Consider the following 9,785-nt stretch of genomic DNA (forward strand, 5'->3'; position numbering starts at 1 on the left):
ACGACTGCTTTGGCCACACGCTGAAAAAGGCAAATCCAATCGCATGGCACTCCTACCATGCGACACTGCATATCCTCTGGTAGATCTTCTACGGCCTCCATCGGTACCCGGTGAGTCAGTATCACCAAGTTTCGTTGGACCGCATATAAGACTCTCTTAGTCTCTGTAGATGTCTCTTTGGAACCTCTTCTGTGATGCCTATGCTGTAGAAATCTGTCTAGTCGTACTGGACCCACATCTGGAACATGACCATTATATCAGTCATTTAATCCCATCAAAAATATCTTTAAGTTCATTTTCATATTTGAAAAACATAAAAAATCATAAAAATTGATAAATGTTTAAAAAATGGTTACCTCTCTCTCCCCATGCTGCGTATGGTGGCAGTGCTAGATCTAGATCTCCCTTGAAGTCCATGCTAGCATAGTGATAGTCGTCCACAACGATGATTTTCTGCTCCCACCAGGAGAAGAAATCATCATCAAAAGCAGTCCTCGGTATGTCTCCTCCTCCAAGGCATTTGATCACGTCGGCCCACTTACCCATTTGAGGATGTCAGGGGCTACTAATAGGAACTGATACTCTGGAACGTAACCCTGGAACCTTCTCAAAGAAGAAGGAGCACAATATGGTCCCATATCTGAAGTTTTTGGTCTATCCTTTCTGAATGGAGGATAATTGGCTCTTCATATTGGTAAGAAGAGGTGTACACCAGTCAAACACAGTAGTGAGACAATCTACGGCCAAGCTCACAGATAGTCATGACACTTGGTGCAATGAGGCTGATCCGTTTATCCTGGCTATGGTGAACAGTGTGATCCTTAGGGACAAACTCTCTACATGTTTTATTGGAATTTGGCTTCCAATCTTCTTCGGATGTCCCGAACAGTATATGTGTATGTAGTCTTCCACTGAAAGACTACCTCTTGACCAGCCTGTTAAATGTAAAACTTCTCCTCTCTGGGAGAGACTAGTGATAAAGCAAATATCTTCTATCTCTATCCTTAAAGGCATTTGATCAATCATAAATCCATCATCTTCGATACTCCAATAGTGGATTAACATTTCAAGCAAGCGGGTATTTGCCTTCATATTTGGCATTTTGAAAAATTTTAATAATCTGTGTCCCCTCAATGCATCTAAGGCCTGTTGATCATTCATAACATCATCATGAATAGGAGAATGCTCCCTTTCCATCCATGTGATTGTCATCCTGAAAGAAAATCAAATTCAACCATTAGCTTTTTTATGTTTTAATTTCAAACTGCATATACGTGGGTCCATTTCATACACAGTCGCATGTAGGGCCTGCGTATACGCACATATCCAACCTGCGTATATGCCGCGTTGAAATTTTTAACATAATTTCCAATGGTAAAACCTCAATTAAAATTTCTAAACATAATCACAAATGAATGCAAGCTAGATTTGGGTGTTACCTGATGATTTTGAGTCAATTTGAATGGTCGAATTCTTTGGGGGACAAGTTTGTAGAATCTCCATAGCTTTTGCTCTCAACACAAATGATAACAATGGTGAGTCAAAAAATCAATTTATAGGCTTTGAAAATGTCAAAAAAAAATTCAAAACTTGATTTTTTCGTCTCATGAATCTTTAACTTGTGAGCATGGATTGTCAGGAAAAGGTTGTTTTTCTAGACTTTTTGGAGGGTACTTCGGCAATTTCACATCGGTTCCATGATTGCTGACCCGTCATGGTAGGTATCATTTACTCACTGGCATATAGGTTAGGGAAGCCATTTTTTCCGTTTCATTTTGCATACTAGCCTCCATTTGTCCATACACTTGCCACAGGGTAGATCCCATCGCGTTATGATTCGTAAACCATCTTCACTTGCCGACTTTTTAAATCATGACACCATGGTAGAGCCATCCTTTTCATGGGCATCGTAGTTAACACCTCACTAACATTGGTTTCCCATGTTGCTTCATTGAGTAGGCTCAGGAGTCCTCTCTAGTCCCGCCATGACATGTGCATTGAAGACTCATTCCTCTTTGCTTCTTCATTTTGTTCTGGCCTTATACCCTAGAGGCTCCTTTGTGTTGAGTTGTACTTGTGCATTGCATTTTGACCATTTTCACCTTTTGGCCTTGAGCCAACTTCACTTGGACTTGTGTTTAAGCCACTTTTTGACCATGACGTCTGCAAAATCAAAATTGCAATCCCTTAGCTTCTGAAACTTGACACACCCTGAGACCCATGGAAGGAACATGCCTTTGAGTGTCCTTGACCAATTTCACCTCCTTGAATTGAGCATAGGATTGTTCCTATCTGAGGAAATAGATCATCTGTTTACTGACACTCGTTCTTTCCACTGTACTATAGCATTATTTTATTCTTTTTCAAGCTTAAAGAAAAAGACAAAAAAAATTATATATTCCAAAAAGAGCGGGAACGGGACAACATTTCCATTTATTATTGGCAACTATAGTCAGTCATGTTGCCCTTGAACAAAGCACTCGAACAAAGTATCTCCTCCATTTGGGTGGGATTTAACTTGACTTAGGTACGCCTTAACCTTTTTATTGAGTTAGTTCTCCTCCGATTGGTTACCTCTTCCAATCATATGGAGAGTTCATTCGTGCCTCCTGTATGATGAGATTATACAGAGTTATCATATGCTTCCACATAGTCATCATTTGAGTCTTGCTTTTGTTCAAGGAAAGTAAGCCTAAATCAACCTCTATGTGGTGTCTCTTGACCTATTTTCAGTTGGCCATCCCTGGTTATCAGTATCTTGTTTGGCATCATGTCAGTTATATGGTCCTTTACTCGTGCCGGTTTGAGAAGGTCTCCATTGACTTTTTGGTGGCGAGTCTTGTCCTTATCAACAATGACATCTTGCTCTGAGGACAGGCCTAGAGCCGCACCCTGAACCTATTTTCATTATTGATAGGATACCTTGTGCTCAACATCGATCAGTATCATGGGTCTTTGACTGAGTGGTTTCCATTGTGTTGGACATCAACTTTCATTATCACACATTGGGATTCATGCAGTACCTTGGTTTCCATTTGACCCTATTGGTGGATACCTCGCCTTTATGTCAGATTTCATTATTGGTTGGTTCAGAGGGTTTCTATTGTGCGCTAGCTACATCTTGTGTACGCCAGAAACATGCTTCGGTCGGGTTACTACATATTTTTTCGTCCGATTTCTTCCACATTATTGGTCTATGGGTTACACTCGTGCTAGATTGATGAAGGATGCCTTAATGCCTTCCTTCTAGCAGATCTTTCCCTATTGACTACGACTCATTTCTCGTGAGCAAAGGTCTAGAGTCCATTTGGCAGTACCTTGGGGTTTGCAGTCATCAGTGGCAGATCCTTCACTATCAATAGTGGGAAACCATCATTGTCTCCTAATTGATAGATTCTTCTAGATGTTCGACTTAAGATCATCTATTAACACTTGTTAGATTGTACTGGGTACCTTGACTCTCATTATCATTCTCAGTGAGTAGTATCGCATTTGTTAATGGTATACATCAATGGCCGATAATCAAATGATTTCTCACATGGTCAACTTCAGATCATTTATTCCCACTGTGTAGAAATGTACCACGGCGGTTGGTGAAGACCTCAGGTTGCATCAACATTCTTTGATTCACTTGTCAGTTGCTCCTGTTGCTACTAGTTGGCACCATTCCACATTATATGTTGCAGTCCTTCATAGCGAGATTCTATATGCTGATATCCGAGTTGTGATGTAGTATCATCTTATTCCATCATGTTCCTTTGGTGCTACTGGGATCAATTTTTGACATCAATGATCAACTTTATCCTTTAGCTTCATTGATTATCTTCTTATATGTGATATTCAGACATGTACTTGTTCGATCATGATCAGGTGATCCATTATGTACTTCCAATTCTTTATACTTGTATACATAGTGCATCCGCTTGTACTTGATATGCGTACATGCTTTAATTTCTCTGAGCATGGGTACACCCACCTTAGATAGTTGTTTCTTTCTGATCTTCTTTTCTGGCTTGGCAGGCTGAAATCTGGTGAAGTCCTTCTCAGTTTTTGACAGGTTTCCTTTCCATGTACTTAATACATTTCGGCCATCATGTACCCCTTCTGACCTCATTTATTAAGGGGCATCTATTATAGCTCCAAATATCACTCTTGGTATTTGTGATGCTTGATTTATGGCCTAGGGAAACCCCTCCTTCGAGACTTGGTCCAAATATTTAAAAAACAATTTTTTTCTCCCTATACATGACTTTTCCCTGTATTAAATGCGCGTACATGTGGGTCAATATATACCCAATCCGCGTATATGTGTTAAAACACTTAAAAAGTTTAAATTTCCTTAATTATGGGTGGATATCACGGGTTTTACCTATTGATTACCTATTAGTGCCCATGGCCCAATTGTTCCCAACTGTTTCCCAACTAAAAAAATACTTTGGGAGAAGTATAAAAAGACTTCAATGGGAAGGCCTTAAGGGGGAGAGAAAGTATAGAAATACTCTATTGAGATTATCCCCTAATCAAGTCTAAAGATCCATATGCTTCAAGCACTTCCCCAAGTTCAGGAAACCCTTATTTCCTTGAGAGTTGATATCCTTTCACTTGTCGGAGACATACCTGCGTTGGTTATGGAAGGAGCCTATTGAAGACTAGGATTGGACAGACCTGGAGAATGGTTCCTCTTGGAGCCAAAAGAGGAAGACTTAGGTGAACTCTTTTTATGTTTTATTGTGGTTATCTGCAATAAAAAGAAATGCTATCTTGTTCCTAATATCAACTTTGTTCATGCATATGATGTTATTATTATGGTTTATATATGAATGGCTATTTCAATGTATAACTAACCATCTACTTATATGTCATAAAGTTGATTTCACTATAATGCTATATCTATATGCTGCTATGTGCCTTTGAATTGGTTGTTTTGCGCGTTCAAAGATCGTGAGGAGTTGCAGAGGGTTTGGACCTTGGCTGGAACTACCCAAACGAAGGACTCTTGGGTATGCACATCCTCGCATAGTTCGTTCATTTAAGCATTTTGACTAAGTTATATTCTTGTTTCTTGTTGTAGATTACTCTTTCTCTGCTAGGGTTCTGACCCAAAGCCCTAGGGGACTTTGTCCCTTAACACCCTGGTAAAATCATCAATGAGAAACATAAAGTACCTTTCTCCTCTTAGGAATTTTTCTCTAGATTGACCACATATATCTATCCTAATTAGCTCCAGTGGTCTAGAAAATGACAACCCTTCTGACTTGAATTGGGTCCTATTCTGCTTACCAGATTGACATGACGTGCAAATTGAGTTCTCAGGTGTTAACAGTCTCAGGAATCCTGTCACAACTCTAGGTTTGATGACTCTTATCAAAATATCAAAATTCATATGACCAAGTCTATTATGCCATAAATGTGCTTCATTTTTCTTTCTTAGATAGCATCTTACTCTATAGTCATCGAAAACATACACATTGTTGTGAGTTTTGATTACTTTTCCTACTAGATTTCCATCCTTTATATTTTGAATCTCACAGTCCTTGGATCGAAAGGTCACGTCATAGTCATTATCACACATCTCAATTACACTAAGCACGTTGTGCTTGAGAAATTTCACATACAACACATTTTGTGCCTTTATGTTTTGATCAAGGCTAACTATCCCTTTATTGTTAATTCTTGTTGGAGCATTGTTTCTGAAGGTGACATTATTCCCTCTATATTTTTATTTTAGCAACAAAAAATTTCTTTTATCCCCCATCATATGCTTGGAACAACCACTATCCACATACCATCTATTTTCTTGATTATGTGCTCATAGAGAAAGTCCACATTGCAAGTTCTTTTTAGTTTTTCATTTCCAATTCTCCTTATCCTTTTGGATGGCTGACACTTGAATATTTTGGAACTTAGATAGGTATTCAATCCTGCTTCTCCACTCATTTTACTTGTGCCCAAATTTATTACATTTGAAACACTCAACATCACCTAAAATGGGAGAGAATACATTCCGATCTCTGAGGCGAGATTTTTAATATCTAAAATTCCGATACTTATTATATCTAGGATTTTCATCTCTTTCAACTTTGCTCCTTCTACAATCAACAACCTTATGTCCAAAAATATGACACTTATAACAATGACCATAAAATAAATAGGTGTGCCTATTGTTGGAAGTATTATGAGTTTGTTCATGGAATTACCTCGATCTTCTGTCTTATTGATTCATTTTCCATTGATGATCTCCTATTTTCCCTACTTCTCTTTTGTATTGATTGATTTTTTCTGTTGAAATTTAGCAACAAGAAATTGCTAAAAATAGAAGTGCTAAAAATAGCAGTTTGGGCATCAGCGCTGGATTGGGCAATAGGGAATGAAAAATGGAAGTGCTAAAAATAGAAGTTCTATTTTTAGTAGTGCAAGTTGGATTCCTATTTTTAGGCAGTCCCTGGTCTAAAATAGGAAGTAAAATTTTAATATGGTCTTATCAATAGTTTAAATATTAATTAATTAATTCTCCATGTGTTAATTAGTTATGGAAAATTAAACTTGAAGTCTTTGTGAGAACATGCAATAATTTCTCCACTGATTGGGGAATGTGTCCTTGATTTACTCCATTGATTGAGGAATTAAGGATGAGTTCTATATTGAGAGGATTAGTTGACTTAGTTTAACATAGTCAAGTCTAGTTAGATTAATTTAACAAGTTGTTAAATTAATGAGATAGAGTTAGTTAATGCTTGCATGCATGTGACTACTGCTTTTTAAGATAACTGAGTATTCTCTCATGGATAACTGATGCATGGAAGTTCAGAAAGAGACCCTATTGAGATCAGATGAGGGACAGTGTACTATCAGATTCTAGGATATTCCTTGTGAATATTCCTTGCATGCAGGAGGAATCTTTGTCCTCAAGGATTTCATAGTTGGACCTGAGGTTGAGAGTAGGTATGACTGGGGCCAATTCACACATGTTATGTAATTGGACCCCAATCAAAATTTCACAGGGAAATAGGGGTTTGGAGGACTTGTGGCCTATATATTGAGGCCTAGGTAGTATATGAGCTACATCATCAGAGTACAGAGAGAGTAGGATAGATTTTGAGTTGATTCTTTTTGTATGTTGTTGAGGATTTCCACTTGATTGATAATACAGAGATGGGGTTTTAGGCTGGTGCTTTTCCCAGATAAATTCTTTTGTGTTATGTGTGATTGATTCCTTCTTATCAATTATATGTGTTCATGCTTGATGTTTCTCATGTTCAATTAAGCTTCTGCAAAGTTTATGTTAGATGTAGATCTAGTATTATGCTTTAGTACATTGCATATATCAGTTTGATCTGCAAGTGAAATTTCTACATGATATCAGTGAGCTAGCTGATTTGTAGAGAAAATTCTACATGGTATCAGAGCACAAGTGATCAAGGAAGAATAGTAGACAAGAAGGAAGAAGTTTGTGGTTTCTGAATATTGAATTGAGTTCTTATCACATCTATTCCACCAATGGCATTCTATGGTTTGAGACTGGAATATGCCCTTGATGGCAATTCGAATTATATAGCCTGGAAGGATCACATGAAGGCAGTATTAGAAGATAATGGCCCTAAGGACTTCATTGATCAAGAAGTCTCGAAGCCGACTGATGCTACTCAACTAGCGAAATGGAAGAAGTGTGTGGCTATAGCTAGGACAATCCGCCTAGAGGGAGTTTGAGATCACATCATCTCGAGCCTCCATGGGAAGGAGACTTCGTTTTCTATGTGGAAGACATTGAAAGATATTTATCAGAATAGTAGTGATCAGAGGAAGCTAGCATTTAAGGACAAACTTCGAAAGATCAAGTGTGAAAAGGATGACATGATCTCTATGCATTTGAACAAGCTCACCTCATGCAGGGATGAGCTTGAAAGTGTAGGGGTCGTGACTGATGATGATTATATGGTGATTTTAGCACTCCTTGTCCTTCCCAAGGGCTGGCATAGCTACTAAGACTCAGTGAATGGAAGGGATAAACTGCCAGATTGGGAACGACTATGGCTAGATTTGATGGACAAGGAGATCAGATGGAGCACTAGAGATGGTTCTTCATCCATGGACAGTGAAGAAAATTGTGCCTTAACGAGTAAGGCGAAGAAGGGGAAGGATAAGGTTTCTCTTTCCGAGTCCAGTTCTTCCCATGGTGGAAGAAGGTTGAAAAATCAAAAGTGCAATGCTTTCGTTGTCATGATGTGGGCCATTTTGTTACAAATTTTCCATTGAGGAAATCCAATAAGGGATCGGAGGAAGGATCTGAAGGTGAGGCACTTGCTTCATAGTTTGAGTTTGATTTCACACTCTTCACATGCATGGTTTCATCCATGGTGGGAAGTGGTCAGTTTCTTAACAGTGGATCTTCTTTCCACATGACCGACGACAAGAGTTTGTTCAGTACATTGGAGGAGAAAGATCTCTAGATACTCATAGTGATGGGTAATGATGAAAAGTATACTATCTCAAGTGTAGGCACGATTATTTTTCAGAGGGAGCATGGTGCTTGCCTTACCTTGACCAATGTCAAGTATGTACCAGGACTGAAGAGAAACTTAATGTCGATTGCGATGCTGGAAGACATAGGCTATGATGTAGTCTTCAGTAAGAGAAAGGTTTTCCTTAGACACATCATCACTAGACAGGTGAAGCAGATCGGTTCACGGGTCAAGAAACTATATGCTCTTGAGGTTCAAGATGCATGCAAAGCCTTGAGCAACAAGGCAACTGATGGAGACTTGGTGGTTGAGAGGGAGGGTATATTAACATGTGGTGCCAGAAGAAGTCTCAGACGATTGTGGAGGAGCAACGATTGGTGGAACAAGTTCAGGAAGTTGTGGAGCAACCACAATAGGGGAAGCTGAGTGGAGATCGAGAAGAGACATCTACTCATACGGAGACCTCTAGTAGGGGGAAACTTCGAGCCAGGTGGGCTGAGGGATCACATACAACCATACCTCCAGGTAGGAGGTGGGGCGATGTAGAGTGATCGTCCCAAGGAGGAGGGGCAGGATCCTTGAAGTACACAACCTCTTTGATTCGGCTTTGCTATGGGAGCCCCAATGAGGAGTAGTAGAACTGACTGATTGGGTAGAGACAGATGCAGATGGAGCGGGAGAGAGAGCTACAGTGCATGGAATCCTAGGACAGCGTAGAGCATGCAGGCTGCAACAATGCGAGAGACATAAGTGTGTTGCACAGTGCAGGGTAGCACAGAGAAGGGTGCAACAGTGTAAGATGCATGGAGATGTTGCATTAGCACAAAGGTCATAGAGGGAGCAATTGTTAGTAGCAGGTAGAGCTTCACCGTCAGAGTATGTTTCTAGCCCAACAGAGAGGTCAGTTGGGAGTTTTTTCTTGTTCCGAGTATTGCTGGAGAAACCACACTTGGTAGATGTGTTGCATGCAAAACATTCCAGAGGTATAGGATCAGGTTTGAGAGGAAGCCTTTCTTGTTGAGGGGGAGTGTTGAAAATTGGCAACAAGAAATTGCTAAAAATAGAACTGCTAAAAATAGCACTACTAAAATAGCAGTTTGGGCATCAGTGCTGGATTGGGCAATAGGGAATGAAAAATGGAAGTGCTAAAAATAGAAGTTCTATTTTTAGCATTGCAGGTTGAATTCCTATTTTTAGGTAGTCTCTGGTCTAAAATAGGAAGTAAAATTTGAATATGGTCTTATCAGCAGTTAAATATTAATTAATTAAATTTCCATGAGTTAATTAGTTATGGAAAATTAAACTTGAAGTCTTTGTGAGAACATG

Source organism: Pinus tabuliformis, chromosome 3_2 (genome assembly GCF_031772625.1).
Source record: "Pinus tabuliformis cultivar Carrire ecotype Pingquan chromosome 3_2, CPIR1, whole genome shotgun sequence".
NCBI classification, from domain to species: Eukaryota; Viridiplantae; Streptophyta; class Pinopsida; order Pinales; family Pinaceae; genus Pinus; species Pinus tabuliformis.